At 43.2% G+C, this 26,135-nt stretch overlaps 1 long non-coding RNA gene across 1 annotated transcript in view; it reads right to left on the bottom strand.

Moving 5' to 3' along the window:
- The window catches only part of LOC120638255, an 85,524-nt gene extending 59,823 nt beyond the window's left edge, over positions 1-25,701 (bottom strand). The window contains exon 1 of the long non-coding RNA XR_005659821.1: positions 25,568-25,701. This is a non-coding gene — a long non-coding RNA (uncharacterized LOC120638255). The remainder of the gene's footprint in view (positions 1-25,567) is intronic.
- Positions 25,702-26,135: the final 434 nt, after the last annotated feature.

The raw sequence follows: 26,135 nt of genomic DNA, 5'->3' as shown, positions 1-26,135 counted from the left end.
TTCTCCCCCTACTGCCGATATTGTTGTTTTCAATACTCTTCCTGGAGATGATGGAATTATCTATTCTTGTGCCTGACCTTTTCCCATCCATATTTAGTGTTTCATGCTGCTCCTTGTAAATGCCCTGGTCTCACCATCCTGCCTTTTGGGTGTTATTCACTGCTGTCCTACTGCCGGTGGCTGCCCCATCCCACCCTCAAAATAGAGTTTGAGTGTCCCAAACCTTCACCATAACTAGTAGCACTCACAGTGCAGTCCTGAGGTAGTCAGCACACCAGCATCCAAGCAGTGTTTGTCCATCAATCGATCGTATTTATCGAGCACTTACTATGTGCAGACCACTGTTCTAAGTGGTTGGGAGATACTATATAACAGAATTAGGAGACAAGTTCCCTGCCCACAATGATTTAATAGTCTAGAGTGGAAGACAGACATTAATATGAATAAATACATAATTTATAATATATAATTTAAAGATATGTATTTAAGTGCTGTGGGATTGGGGTGAGGTGAATTACGAATGTCCAAAGGTCACAGATAGAAATGCACAGATGATGCCGAAGGGAGAGCAAGCTGGGAAAAGAGGGTTTAATCGGGGAAGATCTCTTGGAAGAGGTGACATCTTAATAATGCTTTGAAGGTTAGGAGAGTGGTGATCTGGCATAAAAGAACAGGAAGGGAGTTCTAGGCTTGGGGGAGGATGTGGGGAAGGGGTTGGCAGTGAGATTAAATGAGAATGGGGCGCGGTGAGTAAATTGGCACTTAGTAGTGGAGAGTATAGGCTGGGTTGTAGTAGGAGATTAGTGAGTAGAGGTAGGGTGGGGCAAGATGATTGAGTGTCTTAAAGATAATGGCAAGGAGTTTCTGCTTCTCCTCCCTTCTAGACTGTGAGCCCGTTGTGGGCAGGGATTGTCTCTTTGTTGCTGAATTATACTTTCCAAGCGGTTAGTACAGTGCTCTGCACACAGTAAGCACAATAAATATAATCGAATGAATAAATAATTTTCTTCATTATATCACCCCTTCTCTTCATACAGAACACCCAAAGAGTTGCTCTTTGGGGAGGTGAAATATATATATCAATACCAAGGAGGAGGATAAATGCATAAGTGTTAGATGTGGTTATGGTGACTGTGGATTAATTGGAGAAGGATTTCTGGAAGAGGTGGGATTTTAGGAGAAAGTTGACCATAGAGGTAGTGGAGGTCTGGTAGATTTTGAGGGAACAGAGTTCTAGAAAATACTGCTTTCACCACAGCCATTGCACCACTACTCCCATTCCCTCCATTTCTGCCCATCCCATTTCAAACAAGGAAAGAAAACAGTGATAAAGCAGAGAGGGAAAGAGACGAGATGCAAGGTGAGCCAACTTGAAGTAGCGTAGCTTAGTAGAAAAAGCATAGACCTGGAGTCAGAGCACTGGAATTCTAATCCCAGCTCTGCCACTTGCCTGCTGTGTGACCTTGGGAAAGACACTTAATTTCTCTGGGTCTCAATTCATTCATCTGTAAAATGTTACTTACATCTTACTGCGTCTACTTAGGCTGAGTCCCATGGGGGATGGGGACTGTGTTCTAGCTGATTATCTTGTATCTACCCCAGAAATTAGTACAGTGCTTGGCATATACTAAGTGTTTACAAATACCAAATTCATTATTATGAAGACTTGGCCATGGGCCCAGGGACTGTTCAAGTTGTGGGGTCACAAGGGAAGTGGGATTTGATTTGGATAAGCATAGATCTATGCTACCCCTCAAGGCTTTGAGTCCTGTGCAACTCATTAATACAAGTCATTATATTTATTACAATTCTACTGATTGCAAGGAACTGTACTAAATGCTGGATTATTGCTTTTTTATATTTCGTTTTATTATTTCTGGGTCAGCCCAGACTATACAACGCTTTTTCATGGCAAGAACCACAGAAGGTTTGTTATTGTCTGTTCCCCTCACAATCTTTCTGTTATCCTTATTTCTACTGACATTAAAGGGTAAATACTGAAACACGACTCTGAAGCATCTCATCCTGTTATTTCTGATTTGGTCAAAGACAGAAAGGGCAAGCAGCTTCCTGAGAAGAGGCTTTCCTCGGTGTTTTCCCGATAAGCCGCTGAATTTTTAGATGTCATTTTTCCAAATGGTAAATCCACATATTTGAGATTCCTTCATTCCTGTTTTAATCCCCAGACTTTGTCCCTGTGATAACAGTGATATCACCTTGACTTGGGAGAGGCTTATTTCCAGCTTGATTTTCTCCTCCAGGATACATTTCTGTACCCTGTCTCCTTCCCTTTTTCTGCTTACATAGTTCGCAAAGTTCTAGGTACCATGGGCTCTAATTTTTTGAAGAGTCATTTTATTACTCTCCTTATCACTAAAGTCTTCATACACTAAAGTCTTCATATCACTAAAGATGTGTGGTTTCTTGGCAAAGGATGACCCTTTTCCTAGCTAAACTCTGCCGTAGGCCACAGGAGACTATTGGACAAGTTTTGCCTCAGATTGGATTAAAACTAAATTCATACCTGGGTCCCAGGTCTCTATTCAGAATTCCAGGGGAGGCAAAAAGCCGTACAATCAATACAGTTTCCCAAGCTCACAGCAATGCCTAAAACCAGCACCCTTAGCTGGCTTAATGAAGTCCTTTCAAAATGGCGGCACTGAGGAATTGTGTTCTAGGCAGGGACTGTCTCTATCTGTTGCCAACTTGTTCATCCCAAGCGCTTAGTACAGTGCTCTGCACATAGTAAGACCTCAATAAATACTATTGAATGAATGAATTGAATGAATCCTTCCTTGCCTAGTTCTGCTGATGCCTCAGAAAACCCCAAATCAATGTCTGTTGAACAAAGTACATGAAGGAAAGGGGAACTGCATTCCTGTCCTCTCTCTCTTTCTCTCCCCCCCTTCCAGAGTCAAAATTAATGTTCCTTTACAGAAAAGAAGTCACAATTCAAATTTTAAAATATGGCATGAAAAGCAGTTTTGTTCTCAAAAAAGTGGATGTTTTCAGGGAACATTTTTTGAGAGTTGAATAAGATTGCTATGCTAGGTCCTCAAGTGTTCCGTCTGATTGGTTCAAGAAACCTACTGACGGATAACTGCTGCCCTAGGGCAATGGCGCTCTGATTTTTTCCTCACCCCACTGCATAGAGCCTGGTTCTGCCATATTGTTCCCTCAGGATGGAAAAACTGGAGCTCTTCTCTGTCAGCTAGATGGACATGCTGACATCAAGGTCCTCTGGGTAGGCTCTGGAGGAGGAAGAGGACTAACACGACCCTCACAAAATGTTACTAATGTCTACAACATATTGGATTTGTGCTAAGGGTGAGATTTGCCCCAGGCAGATTGAGATCTAAAACAGTGTGATTTACCAGCTGAAAAAAGGTCCCAGGATTCTGATCGAAGATGTGGCCTTCTAGGTGTTAAAAATAAAAAGCAAAAGACAAAAAACATTTAATCAGGCCTGAACAGCCTTACCAACTTTTGCAAATCCCAATCCTTATATGATATGTGTATATATATTCAAAGATATAGGATGGAGAGGGAGAGGGGAGAGGAAAAGGGAGAAGGAGAGGAGAGAGAGGGAGAGAGACAGAGAGAGAGACAGAGAGCAGCATGGACTTGTGGAAAGGGCATGGGCCAGGGAGTCAGAAGACTTGGGTTCTAATCCCATATCTGTTGCTTGCCTGATGTGTCCTCTTCTGTAAAATGGAGTTAAATACCTATTCTCCCTCCCACTTACATTATGAGCCACAAGTGGAACAGGGATTGTGTCCAATTGTATTATTTTATATCTACCCCAGGGCTTAGTATACAGAGTGCTTGGTACATAGTAAATGCTGCACAAATACCACAGTTTGTTATACCACAGTCTGTTTTTTTTTATGTGAGAGAGAGTAAATTCTTTCAAGTTCTAACAGTGAAATGTTAACTGTGTATGAGTACGACTGAAAGACCAATGTGTTATCAAGAATTATGCATTGTGAGCAAATCAATCTTATTTATTGAACACTTACTGAGTGCAGAGCACTTAGAGAGTATACTATAGCAGACTTGGTAGACATTATCTCTGACTGTAACAAGCTTACAGTTTAGAGATGGGGACAGACATTAATATGGATAAATATATTTTGGATATGTGCACAAGTCCTGAGGGGTTGAAGGGGAGCAGTGAACACAGCAGAGAAGGGGAAAAGAGGAAATGAGGGTTTAGTCATGGAAGGCTTCTTGGAGGAAATATGCTTTTAATAAGGTTTTGAAGGTGGAGAGAGTGATTGTCTTTCTGGTTACATTGTACTTTCCCGAGCACTTAGTACAGTGCTTTGCACACAGTAAACACTGTGTGCTTCAAATATGATCCAATTAATATGAACTGAGAAGTAGAATGGCCTAGTGGAAAGAGCACAGCCCTGGGAGTCAGAGGAACTGGGTTTTAATTCTGGCTCTTCCACTTGTCTGCTGTGTGATCTTGAGAAAGACACTTTAACTTCTCTGTGCCTCAGTTACCTCATCTGAAAAATGGGTATAAAATCCTACTCCCTCCTACCTAGACTGTGAGTCCCATGAGGGAATACCTTGTATCTACCTCAGCACTTAGAACAGTTCATGGCACATAGTAAGAGCTTAACAAATACCATGATTATTATTATTAATCACTATGTGAACAGGTAGGGCTTTCCAGGCCAGGAGCAGGATGTGGGTTAGAGGTTGGAGGTTTGATAGATGAGATTGAGGTATAGCGATTAGGTTGGCAGTAGAGAAACCAAGTATGTGGACTGGGTTGTAGTAGGAAATCAGAGAGGTAAATTGGGAGAGAGCAAGATGATTGAGTGTTTTTATGCCAATTGTAAGGAGTTTCTGTTTGATGCAGAGGTGGGTGGGTAGCCACTGGAAGTTCTCAAGGAGTGGGGAAATATGGACTGAATAGTTTTGTAGAAAAATGATCCGGGCAGCAGAGTGAAGTATAGGCAGAAATGGGGAGAGACAGGAGGCAGAGAGGTCAGCAAGAAGACTGATGCAGTAATGAAGGCGGGATAGTATAAGAGCTTGGACTAATGAAGTATAAGTTTAGAGCATCCCAAACCTCCGGCTATACAGAGGAGAATACACCTTAAGTATCTGATGGATGGGAGTGGGACTGCTAGCTGAGGTGTAGTAAGAGAGTAGCAAGGTGCAAGTCACTTTATTTGTGCCTCAGTTTGCTCAACTGTGAGCTCACTGTAGGCAGGGATTGCCTCTATTGCTGTATTGTACTTTTCCAAGCACTTAGTACAGTGCTCAGCACACAGTAAGCACTCAATAAATATGATTGAATGAATGAATGGAGAGAAAAGGGATGAATGAAAGAATGGAGAGGAAAGGGTGGATTATAGCAATGTTGTGAAGGTTGAACTGACAGAATTTGGTGACAGATTGAATGTGTGTTTTGAATGAGAGAGATGAGTCGAGGATAACACCAAGGTTATGGGATTATTAGACAGGGAGTATGGTGGTGCTGTCTACAGTGATGGCAAAGCCAGAAGGACAGGGTTTGGGTGGAAAGATGAGGATCTCTGTTTTGCACTTGCTAAATTTGAGGTGTTGGCAGGACATCCAAGTAGAGGTGTCCTGAAGGCAGGGGGAAATACGAGTCTGCAGACAAGGAGAGAGATCAAGGCTGGAGATCAGAGCTGGAGGGATGGAATCATCCACAGAGAGATGGTAGTTGAAGCCATAAGAGTGAATGAGTTCTCCAAGAGAGTTGATGTAGATGGAAACTAAAAGAAGACCTAGAACTGAGCCTTGAGGGACTCCTACATTTAGGCGTGGGGAGTCAGTGGAGAAGCCTAAGAAAGAGACAGAGAATGAGCAGCCAAAGATATAGGGGGAGAATCAGGAAAGGACAGTGTCAATGAAACCAAGGTTGGATAGCATTTCCATGAGGAGGGGTAGTCGGCAGTATCGAAGGCAGCTGAGAGGTTGAGGGGGATTAAGATGGAGTAGAGGTCGATGGATTTGGAAAAATGGAGATCACTGGTGACTTTTGAGATGGCAGTTTTGGTGGAGTGGATGAGGCAGAAGCCAGATTGGAGAGGGTCAAGAAGAGACTGGAGGAGAGGAAATGGAGACGGGGGTGTAGAAAACTTGCTCCAAGAGTTTGGGGAGGAATGGTAGAAGGGAGATGGGACAATAATTAGAGGGAGCTGTTGGGTCAAGGGAGGGTGTTTTTAAGATAGGGAAGACATGCACATGTTTGAAAGCAGTGGAGAAGAGGTCACTGGAGAGTGAACATTTGAATGTGGCAGTCAGGGATGGAAGAAGAGCTTCTGTTCTGCTATCTCTTACTCATTTCCCCTTTCGCACAAAACTGTTAGCCCTCCCCACCGAGACCTCCAATCAGGTACTCAACAGCCTTGCTTTTTTCCCACCTTACCTCCTCCTCCACCCCTTTTTGATAGAATCAAAATTAATCTGAAGGAGACTTGAAAAGTGGAAGAATTGCTCTGTAAAGCATACTTTGAGTAGCGGCATAGCTCAGTGGAAAGAGCCTGGGCTTGGGAGTCAGAGGACGTGGGTTCTAATCATGGTTCTGCCACTTGTCTGCTGTGTGACCTTGGGGAAGCCACTTAAATTTTCTGTGCCTCATTTACTTCATTTGTAAAATGGGGATTAAAGCTGTGAGCCCCATGTGGGACAACCTGGTCACCTTGTATCTACCCCAGCGCTTAGAACAGTGCTCGGCACATAGTAGCACTTAACAAATACCATCAGCATGGCTCAGTGGAAAGAGCATGGGCTTGGGAGTCAGAGGTCATGGGTTCAAATCCTGGCTCAGCTGCTTGTCAGCAGTGTGACTATGGGCAAGTCACTTAACTTCTCTGTGCCTCAGTTACCTCACCTGTAAAATGGGGATTAAGACTGAGAGCCCCACGTGGGACAACCTGATCACCTTGTATCCTCCCCAGTGCTTAGAACAGTGCTTTGCACATAGTAAGCGCTAAACAAATGCCATTGTTATTATTATTAAAGCCCCCTGTAAGATGTTAACAGGTGACACTATTAGCCCAACACACTAATCGCTTTTGACAAAGTTGGCTCAGCTGTTATGGTACCTATGATGTTGATGCAAAAATCCATGACCTTAACACTGCTAGATCCACTGAATGCAACTTCCCTGAATCCCTCTATCCATCTGGGAGCAGCATCTGGGAGAAGCAGCATGGCCTGGTGTATAGAGCATGGGCCTGAGTGTCAGAAGGACCTGAGTTCTGATTCTGGCTCCAGTACTAGTCACTTAGCTGCTCTGTGCCTCAGTTACCTCAACTATAAATGGGGATTAAGACTTTGAACCTCATGTGGGACTTGGACTTTGACCAACCTGATTAGCATGATATAGCTCAGCTCTTACTAGAGTCCCTGGCACATAGTAAGCACTTAACTAATACCATTAAAAAAACCCTGAACAATGGATCACCTCCACAGTAAGGTTCCTCTTCTTCTATGCTAACACGGCAAATAACTGCTGGAGGAAATCTCAGCATCTGGACAACTTTGGCCTCTTCATTGCCAAATCTCTATCCCAATTCTTCTCAACTGCTCGGCTGCATTTGTCATCATGAAACATTCCTTCTGGAAAACCTACCTCACCTTGGTATTACCTTTATTCTCTCCACATTTTTCTCCTTATACCTCTCTGGCTGCTCCTTTTCAATTTCTTTTGCAAGTTCTTTATCCTTCTGTCATGCATGTGAGTGTCCCTCAAGATTCTGTTCTGGGTCCTCTTTTTCTTCACTTTATACCCCCTCCCAAAGGAGTTCACCTGCTCCCTCTCTCTTTCACTTCTCCTTTTTGTTCTGTTTGTAAAACCTAAAGGTTTTCTTCAAAAAATTTCCTATATTCACCCCTTCCTCTCCATCTAATGACCCCCATCCTGGTCCAGGCACTCTCATATCCCGACTAGGCTACTGTATTGGCATCCTTACTGGTCTCCTTTTTTCCAGTCTCTAGTCCATATTTCACTCTCTTGCCTGCTGCACTTTTCTAAAACAGTAGTCTGAACAAAAATCTGCTCCTCACAATCCTCTAATGGTTCCATTAAATTTTGCATCATGCAGAAACTTCTACCACTGGCTTTAAGGCACTCCTTATGTATCCACCCTCTTCTCCCACTACAACCCAGTTCACACTCTCCATTCCTGCAAAGTTCATCTTCTCACTATGCTTCACTCTCAACTCTCCCTCTTCTAACCCCTGGCTCATGGTCTAGCTCCCTTACTTAGATGTCCTTCTTCTTTCAAACCCACCAGACCACAGCTCTCTCTGTCTTCAAAACTCTCTGAAATCTCAGGTCCTCCAGGAGACTTTCCTGATTTTTTTCCTGTCAATAGTATATAAAATATACTATTATATTAATTTTGCATCACTTCATCACTCACTAATTTTCACTGTATTTCCTCTTATTTGTAAATGATCTTACATATGTCCCTTCCACTAAATTGTAAGCTTCTTATGGAAATGGACTGTGTTTTCTGTTACATTCTCCCAACAGTACCTTACCACAGTACATTCCCAATGTAGAGTATTGATTGACTGATTGAAGAGCACAGCTTGAATGCTGGTGAATGGACTGCATTTATTCTGATTTTGTGCTTCAGAGAGGCAGAATAAACTATAAAGATATCTCCAGTCTAACCACTCCACTCTACTTTTTATTTCCTTCATTCAGCAACCATCACCTATTTCTTCCTGGGTCATCCAGAGTGCAAGCTCTGGTTTGCAGCATCTCACTTCAACTTGCTAAGTTCACAGCACTCATATAGAGGGTTTGCCCTGAGAAGGAAAAAAAATCACAGTGTTGGAAGAGGAGAAACGAGTTCACAAGGGTGCTGGTTTCTTTTGCCAGCTGAGTCTGTCTTTGAGGAAGAATTGACATCAGTATTTTAATAAAGTAGTATTGACATAATCATTCTCCTTTGCAAAAGAAGGATGGAAGCAGCCCTTTGCTTCGACACTTGGAAATTCAGAGACTTGTAAACCAAGTAATCCAAAGACTCTTGGACAAGGAAAGTTAGTCTTCCACTCCTCAAACCCGCACCCCCACCCAGTCTGCTCTCAAGAATCCGGACCCATCAGATTCACTTGGCAAAAGAAAGATTTCCCGGTTCTTCCTGACCCCCTTCCACGGGACAGACACTCTTTTCCCTGTCAGTGGGAAGTGTATTGTTATTTTCCTTCCGAGTTTCAGCATTCAAGTCAGCATGACTGTTCCATCTGGTTGGAGTAACGCAGTTTGTCATTTCTGATCTCTGGAAAATGCTCGGCCTTTCCAGCCCATCCTTCAAACAGCCCCAGGAACTGTTTCCTCTTCTGGCCATCCGGCTCAATCTGTCACTCTGACCTAGGGACATAGGTTTCTTTTTCCCCTTCTGGAGGGTCAATTATGACCCATCCTGCCTGGCCAAGAGTACATCGTGGTCTCTGACTTTCCCCCTGGTTTCCTCTCTCTCAGATGATTTTCCACAGATTCTGCCTCTGAAGAACTGCCTAGTTCATGTTTCATAAATCAAGTTGTGGGACCACAAGCACTGCCAATTTACCAACCTGAAATTATACGAAGTCTGCTAATCAACCAATTAATCAGGAGTATAGATTAAGCACTGATTCTGTGCAGTGCACTGTACTGAGTACTTGGGATAGTAAAACAACAATAGTAGACACAATTCCTGCTCTCAAAGAGTTTGTAACGTACATTGGTGCACCATGTAAAGGCCCTGTCAACTATTGTCTCTTCAGATTTACAGTGAATTTCATAAAGTAAAGACAGTAATTTCCGTGGTAATCTGGTGGCCTCCTGATGCCTAAAGTGAACATAAATGGATGAGAGTAGAGTTGAAACAGGCTGGAGTAAAATACCCTGAATTAGGGTCAGAAGAACCAGATTGCTATGTGCCTTAATAGCTTCTAAGCTCGATTTTCCTGCATCAGTAAAGGCGGTTGATGAAACCATATACAACCCAGAGATATGTTGAGAAAGAAAGGTGGTGAATAATCTCCTGATGCTAATCCTGTGTGACTCCAGTGAAAACAAGAGCACCAAAATCAGGTTAAGATTTGAAAAACAAAACCCATCTTTTCTTTAGATTGCCCTGAACAAAATAAGCGGATGTTTCAAAGACCATAGCAATAGAGATTAATTCATATCAGTGATCTCCTACTACAACCCAATCCATACAATCCACTCCAATCTTTTTTCATATATATAATATGGTACTTGTTCCTCTTCTCACGGTTGTAACTGGAGAGTTTCCAGTACTCTACTATTCTCGATTTTGGGAAGGAGAGTCAAGCAGAGGCATATAATAATAATAATAGTGATGGCATTTGTTAAGCGCTTACTATGTGCAAAGCACTGTTCTAAGCGCTGGGAAGGATACAAGGTGATCAGGTTGACCCACATGGGGCTCACAGTCTTAATCCCCATTTTACAGATGGGGTAACTGAGGCCCAGAGAAGTTAAGTGACTTTCCCAAAGACACACCGCTGACAAGTGGCTGAGCCGGAATTTGAACCCATGATCTCTGACTCCCAAGTCCGGGCTCTTTCCACTGAGCCATGCTGCTTCTCATTCCATTCCATTCCTACCTTGGGCAGTGGCTAGCTATTGGAAGGCAGTCTGTTACAAGTAAAAATTCATCTGTGCTGAGCAGCAGCAGCATGGGAGAGCATTGAAGGCAGAGACTCAAGTTTACTGCGTGGAAGGAGATAATGGTAAACCACTTCTCTATTTTTACCAAGAAAACTTTATGGATACACTACCAGAACCATTTCAGATGGAGGCAGTTGTTCTGGGAGAGATGTGTCCAGAGCATCACTATGTGTCGGAGACGACTCGACAGTAAAAGACAAGATGATGGAATTTTTTAAGTGCTTACTATGTACCTGGTGCTACACTAAGTGCTGGGGTAGATACATGCTAATCAGGTTGGACACAGTCCCTGCCCCACCTGGAGCTCACAGTATTAATCCTCATTTTACAGGTGAGGTAACTGAGGTGCCGAGAAGTGCCACAATTTCCCCTAGGCCATGCTGCTTTCTATTACTAAATGGCAGTAATAATAGAAGTATTAATGTTTAATACTCTTCTATGCACAAAGCATTGTTCTAAACATACAGGTCGATCAGCCAGCCAATCACATTTACTGAGTGCTTACTGTGTGCAGAGCACTGTTCTAAGTGCTGGGAGAGTACTATACAACAATATACTGGAGAGAATTAGGTAGAGCCCTAATTTCCCAAGGGCTTTGTAATCTGAGGAATGAGAGGGAGCGGGGAATGGGGGAATGGGGACGGAGGATAGATCCCTAAGGAAAGATGAAATAATCAAACACTAAACAATATAATAGAAGGTAAGGACAAATACACTAAAGATAAACAAAAATGCTGCAGGGTGTTGTAGGTAAAGGGAAGGAGTTTCAGGCTCTTCAATGCTCAGGGTCCATAGTCTTGATCATGGCCTAGGCATCAACCACAGCTACAGCTTCAACTGCCATAATCTTCCCGAGTTTCTAAATTGTGGAGAGACTGCAGGTGCTTCTGTCCTTTGTGCTGGCACTGGGAGTGAAGGCCCGGGATGGCAGGGGGGGTACACACCAGCCAGTTGGGAAAAATAAATCATTTAAAGACCCAGTAAAACACCATCTCATAAATGGTAACACAGCAGTGAACTGTGGGAAGTTTCACTGCTGGAGATGGGTCAACTTGACAGGAGGTAAACAGGAGAGAAGTTGGTATCTTTGAGCAAAAACTTCAGCAAAACTGAATACCAAGAAGCAGTCTTGAAAGCATGACAAGCCCTGAATGTGACAGGTGCATCAGCACAGCACAGAACTATCTTTCCACGCTCATGGCGTGGAATTGACTGTCAGTCTTACACAGGTCTTTCCAGCAACACCTGCGTGAAATGATAGGATCTCACCATCAGCAGTGTATCCACGAACATGAAGGACAGCTTTCTATGTTCCCATTAATTCTGATATGTGTTTTGGCTGTTTGGGGATATTGGTACAAAATCCTCAATAGCAGCAAGGTATTTTCTCAATTCACCAGGACCAGTAGCACCGACTGAGCTTGTTAAAATTGACAGCCTTAGTCCTTCTCCTAGGAATACAGCTCAGTGCCTCTCCCTGGAGAAGAAAATTCTCAACTTGGTTTTCTCCAGTTAATTATTAATCCAGAAGTCATAGATTGATTCATTATTGACTGATTTTAGCAAGGGACATTTTTGAATGAATCCCAAGATCTTGCAATCATACCTCCAGCATCAAAGCAATACTGTCATATTGCATCATCATGGAGTAGGACATGAGAGGAAGATGGATGACAGTGGGATACTCAAGTGGATACTCTATGGTGCTCCCAAATGAGGAAAACCATACTATGTGGATGAAGAAACTGATACAGACTAACATATCTGGGTGCGAGAGAGTCCCTCCCTCCAGGAATTCCGATCAGAAGAGAAGATATTCAGAACCTTCCTCTGTTTATAGGTGGTAAGATTTCTGACACACCTCTGTGCTCTTTGCCCCATTGGCATCTGTTTCTTCCTTTCTCTTCTCTGGATAGATGGGCAACCAGTTAGGGGTCTGCTGAATATGTTCCAGACAAAAAATCACCTAGATTGGAGTCAAAGTTCTCAGAGGAGAATGATACTTGAACTTCCCTTCACCCCTTTGTTCTGGAGTCTCTGACACTGGAGTTTTCTTTCTTGGATCTCTTCCCTAACTCTGCTCTTGGCATTTGAATTTCTCCTCTCTCTTTTTGGCTTTAGGTCTCCTTTAGAGATCAGCCTGTCACACACATCACATGAATTGCTTATTCATTCATTCATTCAATAGTATTTATTGAGCACTTACTATGTGCAGAGCACTGTACTAAGCTCTTGGAATGAACAAGTCGGCAACAGATAGAGACAGTCCCTGCCATTTGACGGGCTTACGGTCTAATTGGGGGAGACAGACAGACAAGAACAATGGCAATAAATAGATTCAAGGGGAAGAACATCTCGTAAAAACAATGGCAACTAAATAGAATCAAGGCGATGTACAATTCATTAACAAAATAAATAGGGTAATGAAAATATATACAGTTGAGCAGACGAGTACAGTGCTGAGGGGATGGGAAGGGAGAGGGGGAGGAGCAGAGGGAAATGGGGGGAAAAGAGGGTTAAGCTGCGGAGAGGTGGAGGGGGGGTGGTAGAGGGAGAAGGGGAGCTCAGTCTGGGAAGGCCTCTTGGAGGTGGTGAGTTTAGAACTGGTCAGTAAGCCACCTTCTTCCCAGCTTCTTTTCCACCATTGGTTCCCATAGCAGAGAGTGTCATGGAAAAAAGTCTCTGAGATCAGGCACAACCTCACCATTCCTCTGCTCTACTCCCCCAGATCAGGAGGCTTGGCTTCTGACTCAAAAGTCACATGATAATTGGCTATCAGTAGTTCAGGTTCATGTCATGTTCATAGAGAATCAGCACGGTCTAGTGGATAGAGCATAGGTTTGGGAGTCAGAAGGGCATGGGTTCTAATCCCAGCCCTGCCACTTGACTGTTGTGTGACTTTGAGCAAGTCACTTAACTTCCCTGGGCCTCATTTCTCTCATCTGTAAAATGGGGATTAAGACTGTGAACTCTATGTGGGACAGGGACTATGTCCAACCCAATTATCTTATATCTACCCTAGTGCTTAGAGCAGTTGCTGGGACATAGTAAGTGCTTAACAAATACTGTCATCATCATCATTATTATGTCTTTTACTGTGACAAATTGGCAACTGCCACTGTTGTGGTCAACAGCACTGTCTCTGAGGAGATTGTTCCCCCAGTGGGCTGCAACTTGATGTTGCCAATTAGTCAATCAATCACTGGTATTTACTGAGTGCTTACTGAGTACCCAATACTGTACTAAGTGCTTGGGTGAGTACAATACAGCAGTAAACACACATTTTCTTTGTCTACAATGAGTTTACAGTCTAGAAGGTGAGACAGGCATCAATGGAAATTATGGATATGTATATAAGTGTTATGAGGTTGAGGGAGGCGTGAATAAAGTGTTGAAGTCCAAGTGCAAGGGTAACACAGAAGGGAGTGGCAAAAGAGGAAATGAGGTCATAATTGGCTAAGGCCTCCTAGAGGAAAGGGACATTAATAAATGGTTACTAATGAATTGATAGTTAATAAATAATAGCAGCAGTAGTTGTTAAGTATATTCTGGGTGCTAAGCACTGTACCAATGGGGTAGATACAAGATAATCAGGTCCGACACACAGTAAGCACTAGAGAAATACAATTAATTGATTGATAGGGTTCACAGTCTATAGGACCTGGGTGGGGGATGGAATAGGGGATGTGAACATTCCTGAGCAATTGGAAATTAGAAATTGGGGGAAATTTCTGGAAACAAGGAGATAATTTCACAATATCAAATTCTGCACAACCCAGCTTGAGACCTCCTCCCTTGCCCTCCCTTCCGTACACACATATAATTAAAGTACAAGTGTCTCCTTGAAAGCAAGACTGCTGAAACTTAATTATTCATTCCTGGAAAAAGGAACTTTACTGAATTAGTCAACAGTAGTCTCTGCCCCTTCACCTTTAACAGCAAACTAAATAGAAGCAAGGATACTTCCATCTGAAGCCCTCCCAGAACAGCTCTGTAGTTCAACTTTGGAATTCAGTTTGGTGGAAATGAGTTGGAAAATGCTTGTTCTTTCCAACTAAACTAACTTTAGTACAATTAGACCTCTCAAAGGCCCAGATATGCCCTTTAGAAATCCAATTCTCTCTTAGTGGACAAATTCTCCCCACCCAGAAATGCTTTGTAGCAGTGAATGAATCGAGGACACTTTTCATCTTCAGTCTGAAAGTTGGAAAAAATGGCCCCAGAAGGGAGCTTTAAGCCAGGTGGTAATATGTTAATAGAGTCTGAAGTTTAACAACATTGGGAACTCACACATAAAGAGTCTTCTAACAGTGTGTATTCAGATTAATGAAAATCAAAGTTCAAGGACTCATTTCAATTCCACAGAACAATGTGGCTATTTGTAAGGATTTATGGGCAAGCTGGGAATAGTAAGGATTTGTGCTTCACTTGGACTCTATCATTGTTTTCCAGCCACATTTAATTCCTTCTCCATTCCTCTCTTCCCTTAAAAGGCCTTGACATGATATTCTTCGATGAAACAATCCCAGCACATTCCCTCTTCATTCAACCTCAACCGCCTCTAAATATCTCATCTGGAGGGAAGACTGTTTTCCATTCAAAAGGTTTTTTTTACTCTTACTTAGGAGATTCTTGTGCTTGCCAAAGTCACTTCCTTGCTTTCTTTCTTCCTTCGACCTTTATTTAAACTCAGATGATACTTTTGTATTTTACAAAGGGAACAGAAAGATACTTCTGTTCGGTGGTAAATATCTAAGTTGTGACTAGGAACCTTTTTATTTTTTAGTTTCCTCCTCTTCCTTCTCCCCTTAGTTTCTTCACATAATAATAATAATAATAATAGTATTTGTTAAGTACTTACTATGTGCCAAGCTCTGTACTAAGAGCTGCAGTGGATACAAGCAAATTGGGTTGGGCACAGTCCAACTATGAGTGAAGCTCATAGTCTCAATCCCCATTTTACAGAAGAGGTAACAGGCACAGAGATGTGGAGTGACTTGCCCAAAGTCACAGAGCAGACATGCTGCAGAGCCAGAATTAGAACTCATGACCTTCTGACTCCCAGACTTGTGCTCTATCCACTACACCAAGCTGCTTCAGATGCTTCTTCCCCCTTTCTCTTTTCCACCCATGAAGATCATGGCATGCAAATAAGTGCCTCAGAGCTGTTCCCAAACACATGGACTTTTTTGAGTAAAATGATCTCTAAAATTAAAAAAATGAATCCAGACCTGAAATGGAAATTTCTGTTTTTCCTGTTTTGCAAAGGGGAGCAAAGGAACAAAGTGGTTAGACTCACTAAAGGATAAGGGGAAGAGGAAAGGCAAGAAAAAAGAATTATAAATAAAAATAAATCATCTCAAACAGCTTGGATTTGTAAATAGAGCCGTTCTAATTCCTCATAATTAATAGCTCCTAGTAATGCCTCTTAGCCTAAGATTTCATGGGAGGGAACACTGTCACAGCGTTTTTAATTTAAAGAGTAAATCCACTTGGCCCACTCTATCACTGCTGTTTATATGGCATTTATTAAGCATTTTAATATGTGCAAAATGCTGGGGTGAATGACAATCAAAATGGACACAATCTCTGTCCCCACTTCACAGATGATGGCCCTGAAGCTCAGAGAGGTTAAGTGATTAACCAAGGGTCACATAGTAGACAGGTTGGGGACCTAGGACTAGAAACCTGGTCTTCTGACTCCCAATCCATTGCTCTTTCACTGGGCCATCTTTACTCAGTTGACTGATAACTAAGGCTATAGGGGTGTGGTCTTGTAGTCTTTAGGTATGCATGCCAAGTCATCACTGACTCCAACTGGGCCCCGAAGTCTACGGGAGCAAATAATAATTAATCATCATCATCATCACCATAATGATTGGTAGTTGTTAAGAACTTATGTGTAAAACACTGTATTAAACACTAGGATAGATACAAAATAATCATATTGGACACATGTCCTTGTCTTGCATGGGGCTCACAGTCTAAGTAGGAGAGAGAACAAGCACTGAATCCCCATTTTACAGATGAAGAAACCAAAGCCCAGGGAACTTAATTCACTTGCCCAAGATCACACAGCAGGAAAGTGGCAGAGCCAGAATTAGAATCCAGGTCCTCTGACCCCTAGCCCGTGCTCCTTCCACTAGACCACCCACTTCAAGGCCTCTGTTTCTGGCTCAGAGGGCCAATCCTATTTACAGCCAGCTGCCTGGGGAAATGATCAGCATCTGCCTTACTGTTACTCCTCTTTGCTGTGAATTCCCCCAACCCCAACTCTGAAAAACAACAGTAGGGCAGGAAAAAGAATGGTCAGCTCTGGATCTGGACCTGGACCTTATCATATCCTTCTTTGACTACTGCATCAGCTTCCTTGAGGACCTCCCCGACCTACCCACCTCCCATCTCACCCCATATCAATCCTTACTTCACTCTGCTGCCCATATCATCTAACAAAACAATGGGGCTCATGCATCCCTACTCTTCAGAAACCTCCAGTGGCTGCCCATCCACCTCTGCATCAATCAGAGACTCCATATCTTTGGCTTTAAAGCACTCAATCACCCTGCCTCCACTATCTTACTTCACTGATTTCCTACTACAACCCAGCCCACACACTTAGCTCCTCTAATGTGTGGCTTAGTGGACAGAGCCCGGGCTTTGAAGAGGTCATGGGTTCGAATCCCCGCTCTGCCACTTGTCAGCTGTGTGACTGTGGGCAAGTCACTTAACTTCTCGGTGCCTCAGTTACCTCATGGGGATTAACTGTGAGCCTCATGTGGGACAACCTGATTACACTGTATCTACCTCAGCGCTTAGAACGGTGCTCTGCACATAGTAAGCGCTAAACAAATACCAACATTATTATTATTAATGCCAAACTACTCACTGTACCACACTCTCATTCAGCTCGTCAACTCTTTGTCCATGTCCTCCCTCTGACTGGAGCCTCTTACCCCTTAATATACAACAGACCACCACTCTCTCCACCCTCAAAGCCTTATTAAAATTCCATCTCCTCCAATAAGTCTTCCCTGACTTAGCCCTCATCTCCTCTTCTCCTTCTCCCTTCTCTGTTGCCTATGCACTTGGATCGGTAACCTTTAAGGACTTGACATTCACTCCACCCTCAGCCCCACAACACTAATGTGGATATTTGTGTAATCTGTTTTAGTGTCTGTCTCTTGCTCTAAACTGTATTTTCCTGGTGATCCAGGAATATGTCTACCAACTGGGTTGCATTTTACTCTCCCAAACGCTCACTACATTGCTTTGCACAAAGTAAGTGCTCAATGAATACTACTGACTGATTGGTCTTCTTTCAGTGTGGGGGGAACTGCTTCACACTTCTACAGAATGCAGAAAATCAATTGTCTGTGCCCTTAGAGATGGGGAAATTCCTACTCCTCTTCTCCACGGAATTGCACCTCAGATTTCCCAGAGAAGCATTAAAAGCATCAAATGAACGAGTTTTCTCTCAACTGCCAGTTTCATCCTCACCACCTCTCAGCTCATTATAGCTAAGCTGTATTGGCAGCTGGCACTTCACAGCAATATCACCTCACACCTATATTGCACTTTATAGCCTCAGAGATCTCTGCAAACATCAATTAATCCTCACACCACCCCTCTGGGAGAGATGAAAAATATCATCTCTCCTTTCCAGGGAAGGGTACTGCCTCAGGGTAAAGAACTGATCAGCCCCTGCTCACAGGCTGTGTCAGAGGTGGGCCCAAAGTTAGACCCAGGATTACTAACTTCCTGGTAGCAGGCTGGCAACATACTCTCTAATACCTATTAATACCTATTTCCTTCAGTCTGAAAGTCAGAGGTCCTGAATTCTAATCCCTGCCCTGCCAACTTGCCTGCTGTGTGACCTTAGGCAAGTCACTTATCTTCTCTATCAGTATCCTGTAAAATGGGGATTCAATTCCTGTTCTGCCTCCCTCTTAGACCCCATTTGGGTCAGAAACTGTGTCTGATCTCTTTGCATTGTATCTATCCCAGCATTTTTAGTTCAGTGTTTGACACATAGTAAGCACTTAACAAATACCACAGTTTTCCAGTTATTATTATCATGATTATTATTCAGCACTGCCAAATAATAATAATAATAATGTTGGTATTTGTTAAGCGCTTACTATGTGCAGAACACTGTTCTAAGCGCTGGGGTAGATACAGGGTAATCAGGTTGTCCCACGTGAGGCTCACAGTCTTAATCCCCATTTTACAGATGAGGTAACTGAGGCACAGAGAAGTTTAGTGACTTGCCCACAGTCACACAGCTGACAAGTGGCTGAGCCAGAATTTGAACCCATGATCTCTGACTCCCAAGCCCGGGCTCTTTCCACTTAGCCACGTTGCTTTCTCTATGAGGAGAAAATAGTGTGGTCTAGTGAATCAGAAGGACCTGGTTTCTAATCCCAGCTCTGCCACTTGTCAACTGTGTAACCTTGGGCAAGCCATTTCACTTTTCTGTGTCTCAGTTACCTCATCTGTAAAATGGGGATTAAGGCTGTGAGTCCTATGTGGGACACGGACTGTGTCCAACCTGATAATCTTGTAATTACCTCAGTGCTTAGAATAGTGACTGGCACATAATACCTCCTTAACAAATACCATAAAGTAAAAAAGCAGACTAGGGGCTAAACATAGCAATGGTAGATGGACATTTCTATTACTTGAAGAGTGATTTTATTTGGCATGCATGATTCACTTCGATTTTCTTGAGCCTGGTATGGGAACACAATGTCAGGTCTTCTGCCTCACATACCCTCCCTCATCACAGGCCCTCCCTCATCTTTTGTGGGTTTACCATTTGATAAGCACTGTTTGAAGTGCTGGGACAGGTGCAAGTTAATTAGGTTGGATACAGTCCCCATTCTAAGTAGGAGGGCGAACAGTTTTTGAATCCCCATTTTATAGTTGATTCCTGTTTACATTGAAGCACAGGGAAGCGAAGTGACTGACCAAGGTCACATAGGAAGCAATTAGAGTTAGGATTCAAATTCAGGTCCTGCAACTCCCTGGGCCGTGCCAGTAGGCCACGCTGCTTCTGCCTCATGTTACTTAAAAGCTAATTCATCTCACACAATCCCTCAAGATGTCCAGCATATGGAATTATCCCCCATCTACATATTTGCTTCTGACTAATCCTATGAACAAGGAGTGTCACAAAATGGATGTCGAAGTCAAAGTAATCACGGGGGAGATCTCAGCATAACGGGAAACTGAAGTCTATGGACAATAGAAAAGTATAGACATTTCATGTGACAACCGCCCAGAGAGGCAAGAAATCGATCACAATCATTAAAGATGGAACCAAGACGCATCCTAAGAGGAGGTCAGATTAGGTCCCTGGATAACATCAGAGAGACTTGGCGCTTCCACTTCCTTTACAGTTCCCTTTCCTGTGAAGGAAGAGGAGGAAAATGGGAAATGACAACTGGGAAACCAACAGGTCAGATCAGGTTGAGGGAAGACACGTGTCTATGCCTGGAAAGGCAGTGAAGCCGAGAGGCAGCTTGATGCCCTGATCCATCTTGGAGCTCCAGCAAGATCCAATGTTGGAAGAGGATCTATAATCTGGATAAAATAGCCCTTTGTGATGCAAACTTTAGTTCCTGTAAGTTTTCTTCAGGCCTGGACAGTTTAAGTAGAAGGAGCCAATTTTCATCCACCATTGGGCTAATGAAGGAACCATTGCCAGTTCTCTTTTTTCTGTGAGGCTCACTGCTTTCCTGACAGCCTGGTCCCTTTAATTTTGACACATGGGAGAGTTTTTGCATATAATCCAACACACAAGTAAGGCTTTTTTATTGACTAGTTACTCACCTTATCGTCCTTCCCAGTCCTCTCCTCTTTCCTGGTTACCTACTATTCCCCCACTTGACTTGGGGCTTAAATTTCTGACCCCAAGTCCTCCCTACATCCAGCCTTCCTGCTCCCCAAACCCAAGCCTTCCATGCATGACTTGTTTTTGAAATCTGGCCATGACACATTTTCTCCATCCCTTCCTTCTCAGGCTCCCAGCATGAGCATTTCCCCTTCAGTAGGTCAGGGTGATCCAGGGATAGGAAGGAGGGCAGCTTGGGAGGGCATCCCTGCTTCTTCCTACTCTAATCCCATAATAATAATAACAATATTTGTGGTATTTGTTACACGCTTACTATATGCCAAGCACTGTTCTAAGGGTTGGGGTAAATACAGGGTAATCAGACTGTCTCACAGGGGCCTCACAGTCTCAATCCCCATTTTACAGATGAGGTAACGGGCATAGAGAAGTTAAGTGACTTGCCCAAGGCCACACAGCCAAGTGGCAGAACTGGGATTAGAATCCATGACCTCTGACTCCCAAGTCCGGGCTCTTGCCATTAGGCCATGCTGCTCCTCCCCACTAACACTCTACTCTGGGGGACCAGTGGTGCTGATCAAAAGGGATCCATGGAACATGAAATGGACTGATAGCTATGGCAAGACAAGCAGCGTGGCCTAGTGGATAAACTATGGGCCTGGGAGTCAATAGGACCTGGGTTTTAAACCCAGCTCTGCCACTTGTCTGCTGTGTGACCGTGGGCAGGTCACTTAACTTCTCTGTACCTCATTTATCTTGTCAGTAAAAGGGGCATCAAGACTATGAGCCCTATAGGAAGCAGCCTGGCATAGTGGAAAGAGCACAGGCTGGGAGCCAGAAGGTCATGGGTTCTAATGCCGACTCCACCACTTGTCTGCTGTAACCTTGGATAAGTCACTTCACTTCCCTGTGCTTCAGTTGCCTCATCTGTAAAATGGAGATCGAGACTGGGAGCCCCATGTGGGACAGGGCCTGTGTCCAAATCGGTTGGCTTGTATCAACCCCAGAGATTAGTACAGTGCCTGGCACATAGGAAGTGCTAAACAAAGACCATAATTCTTATTCTTATTAAGTTCATTGTGGGCAGGGAAAGTGTCTTTTTATTGTAATATTGTACAAGTGCTTAGTACAGTACAGAGCACACAGTGAGTGTTCAATAAATACGATTGACTGACACACGGGCTATGTCCAACCGGATTAGTTTGTATCTACCCCAGTGTTTAGAATAGTCCCTGGCAAATAGTAAGTGCTTAACAAATACCACAAAAAGGCAAGGTTAAGACACAAAGATGCTGGGGTCAGTTGGAGCTAAGGGGTACAGGGGAGCCTCAGTGACTGGGATATAAAAGAGCTGTGAAGAAGGCAGAGAGATTGGAGACTGGAGATAAAAGGAAGCGGGGGGAAGATGGGGGGAGAAGCTGAATAAACAGTTTACCCTTTACTTGGTGACAGGTGCCTTTCCAGACTAAGTCCCCCCTTTTCCTCAGCTTCCCCTCCCCTCCCCATTGCCCCAACTCACTCCCTTTGCTCCATCCCCCTCCCTGCCCCACAGCATTTGTGTATATATGTAAATATCTGTAGTTCTATTTATATTAATGCCTGTTTACTTGTTTTGATGTGTATGCATCTATAATTCTATTGATTTATATTGATGCAAGTTTATTTGTTTTGATGTCTGTCTCCCCCCTTCTAGATGTTGTGGGCAGGGATTGTCTCTCTTTGTTGCTGAATTGTACCTTCCAAGCACTTACTACAGTGCTCTGCACAAAGTAAGCGCTCAATAAATACTACTGAATGAATGAATGAATGAAAGTGGGGCTGCTAACTGAAAAGTCCCAGGATAAACAGAGGTAGCAAAAGGGGCCCCTATAAGTCATTCCTATTTCATTTCCTTAGGTCTGCAGTGGTAGAGGGAGCCATACCCTGGGAGCCAAAGAGGAGACTCCATCCTACACTCTTAACTGAGCATCTTTGACCAGTCCTATCTAGCCCCATTCTCCTAGAAAACCTACTTGAGGAAGGGTGGATTGTTTTGCCAGCTGATAAATGAAAACAGTATGCGTGTGTGTTTGTCTGTGTGTAGCCCAGCTGTGCCATCCCATAGGGTTTCTTTCCCCCTAAATTTGATCTGAGGAGTCTTCCGGCTGCTTTGCATTCCAAGGAACTCTTCTTTTCTCCAGAGCTGATGTCCCTTGTCCTAGACAAATGTTGATAAATAAATTGATGTATGAGCTTCTTATGTGGACACATCTGTCCCTTCTTAAGAAGACTGATTCCCTGAAATGGCTATGGTGCATCCAAACTTGGATTCTCTCAAATGGAACTACAGCGGCTAGAGAAAGGATTTCCTTAAACAATTTGGCTTCACTGGCACATATTGATAAAATCTTATTGTGGTAGTGTCACCTCTGGACCAGACGGTCAAATTTTGTGTGTGTGTGTGTGTGTGTGTGTGTGTGCGCGCATGTACATATGTACACAGAATACCCCCATATCTAATTTTGAACTCCAATTTGCTCTCCAACATGGCAGGTTACTTCTCTAGGAAATCATTACTTCCCATGACTTCCTGCAGACTTTGAGCCCGCTTTTCTTATAGAAAAGGTGGTCAAAGGTTAGGAAATAAGAATAACACTCTTTCAAACAGTAGGGGCAAATCTCCTTTCCTTTCCCCAGAGCTCAAAGCTGCAATTTTCACTGTTTACTCTGAGGGAATTGATCGCTGTGTGTGCTCCTCTCCTGGAGCAGGATGTCATAAAGGCCAAGCAAACCTGAGGCCTTGGATTTAGGTACCTGTCCCAGGATATTCATGTAGTGGGGATATGCAGTCTGTGAGGGTATGGAGGCAGACAACTCAGGGAAGGAGTGACACCCCAAAAGAGGAGAATGCCTACTTTGCCTGGTTTGAAACTCCTATTTGTTGAATGGCACAATTGAAACGATGGGGTGACGTATAAAAAAGATAACAATTAACTATAATTATAATAATGACAATAATAAGCATAATAATAAACTGTTACATACTTATTATGTGCCAAGCACTGTACTAAGCACTAAGATCGGTACAAGTTAATTGTCAGATATAATTGCTTCTCCCACAGGGGCCTCAAAGTTTTAAATAGGGTGAACTAGTACTTAGTTTTACTGATGAGGAAAGAGAGGCACAGAAAAGTGACTTGTCCAAGGTCCCACAACAGGCAAGTGGCAGAGGCAGGATTAGAATCCAGATCTTCTGACTCCCAGATCCATGCTCATGCCATGCTACTTAGCAGAAAATAAAAAATTGAGTTAAGCAGGCTTTTTCCATTACAACAAACAACAAAATATGCCCTTTTGAACACAATCTTAGCTAGAATGAATACAGTGACGAAAGATAAGACCCAAATGGTGTCTCAGGTGCTAGATTGTCAGTTCACTGGGGGCAGAGATCTGGGTCTACTTATTCTATTGTCCAATCCTAAATGCTTGGTTCTGGGTTCTGCATAGAGTAAGCACTCAATAGAGTTGATTGAGTTAGTAAAAACATTATCTCATGCTAAATTGCTAGGTGCTTATCAACCTTCTTACTGGAACTTACAGAGAAGGTAGTCTTATTAATAAAATTTTATAAATAGCTCTTTGAACTGCAGACCTCAGAGAGATTTTCCCTCTCAGCTCAATTATTCTCGTACCTTAAGGCAGTTTCTGAACATTTTAACGGAAAGGCTTCTTTACCTCCTATTCTCCTAGAGACTCTTCTGTGGTCTGGCACTTCTCATTTCTCTGATGGCTGCAGGCATCTTGGAAGCAAATGTTAGAGTTCTACCCTGAGGTATCTTAATCCTCCTCATAATAGGACATGTGACCCTCAATGACCTTTGACTTTAGTTACCCTGTCGAAATATTTAGAGATCTGCTGCGTAACTGAGACCAAATGTTCAAATCACATCTTTTTGACATCAGTTAACCAATCAAGTTATTTATTGAGCATTAAGCTCTTGGGGAAGAGCTATAGAATTCAGAGACATGATCCCTGCCCTTGAGGAGTTCCAATCTAATGATTTGAGATAGATATTGTGCAGAAATAAGGATGAGATGTTGGATTTGGGGTTTGTCCAGAAGCACATCCCCATGCAAGCATTTTCCCAGTTACCCAGCGATTGCTTGGAAAAGAAAGATTTCAGTGTTGGGGACATAAACAAAGCCATCTGATAAATATTATTATCAAGTGCCATCGAGTCGTTTCTGATTTATAGCGCCTCCATGGATGTATTTTCTCCTTCATTCATTCAATCATATTTATTGAGTCTTACTGTGTGCAGAGCACTGCACTAAGCACTTGGAAAGTACAATATGGCATCAAATAGAGACAATCTTTACCCAACAATGGGCTCATAGTCTAGAATATTCTGCCTTGTGCCATAATCTGTAACCTTTCTAAGGTAGGTCATAATAATAGTAATAGTACTTAAGCACTTACTATATAGCAAGCTCTGTACTAAGCACTGGGGTAGATACAAGATAATCAATTTAGAGACATTCACTGTCCCATGTGGGACTCATAATCCTGGCTCTGCTACTTGCCTGTTGTGTGACCGTGGGTAAATCATTGAATTTCTCTGTACCAAAGTTTCTTCATCTATAATATGGGGACTCAAATACCTGTTCTCCTTCCTACTTTGACTGTGAGCCGATGAGGAACAGGGGTTCTGCCAGACCTGATTATATTGTATCTGTCCCAGTGCCTGGCACAGAATAAATACTTAACAAATATTATTATTATTAGTTATGGTATTTGATAAGTGTTTACTAGGTGGCAAACACTGTTCTATGTGCTGGGGTAGATATGAAGTTATTAGGCTGGACACAGTCAGTGTCCCACATGAGGCTCACAGTCTAAGTAGGAGGGAGAACAGGAGAACAGAAGCACAGAGAACTTATGTGACTTGCCCAAGGTCACACAGCAAACATTTGGCAGAGCTGGGATTAGAACTTAGGTGCCCTGACTATCTGGCCCACACTCTTTCCACTAGGCCATGCTGCTAACTCACCTTCCATTCCTGATCCAGCAAAATTAGAGTAGCTGGGCTCCTCATACATATTCCTCACTGCTGCTGTGGCCAATTGAAGATAAACATAGGAAGAGTGATGCTTCCCAATGATTGGCCTAATGGATGGGGAAGTATCATCCTGGAAGAGAGGAGGAATTGTGTAAGAAAGGCAGCGCCCTCTCCTTAGAAGCTCACCTGCTGGCTTCTGCCTTGGCCAGAAGGGCTGTCAACCACTACCTGGGTCTTTGATGCATCTGCCGTCCCCATCTGTTTGAAAATGCTCCTATCATTTCAAATGCCCTATGATCCTTCACCCAGTGCATCTTGGGAGGTTCATATAATGATTATAATAATAATGTTGGTATTTGTTAAGCGCTTACTATGTGTAGAGCACTGTTCTAAGCACTGGGGGAGATAAAGGGTGACCGGGTTGTCCCACGTGAGGTTCACAGTCTTAATCCTCATTTCACAGATGAGGTCACTGAGGCACAGAGAAGTTAAGTTGCTTGCCCACAGTCACACAGCTGACAAGTGGCAGATCTGGGATTCAAACCCATGACCTCTGACT

The sequence above is a fragment of the Ornithorhynchus anatinus genome, chromosome 3, assembly GCF_004115215.2.
Source record: "Ornithorhynchus anatinus isolate Pmale09 chromosome 3, mOrnAna1.pri.v4, whole genome shotgun sequence".
Lineage (NCBI taxonomy): Eukaryota > Metazoa > Chordata > Mammalia > Monotremata > Ornithorhynchidae > Ornithorhynchus > Ornithorhynchus anatinus.
Note: the sequence above shows the minus strand (reverse complement) of the source record. Positions and strands in the feature narration are given on the sequence as shown.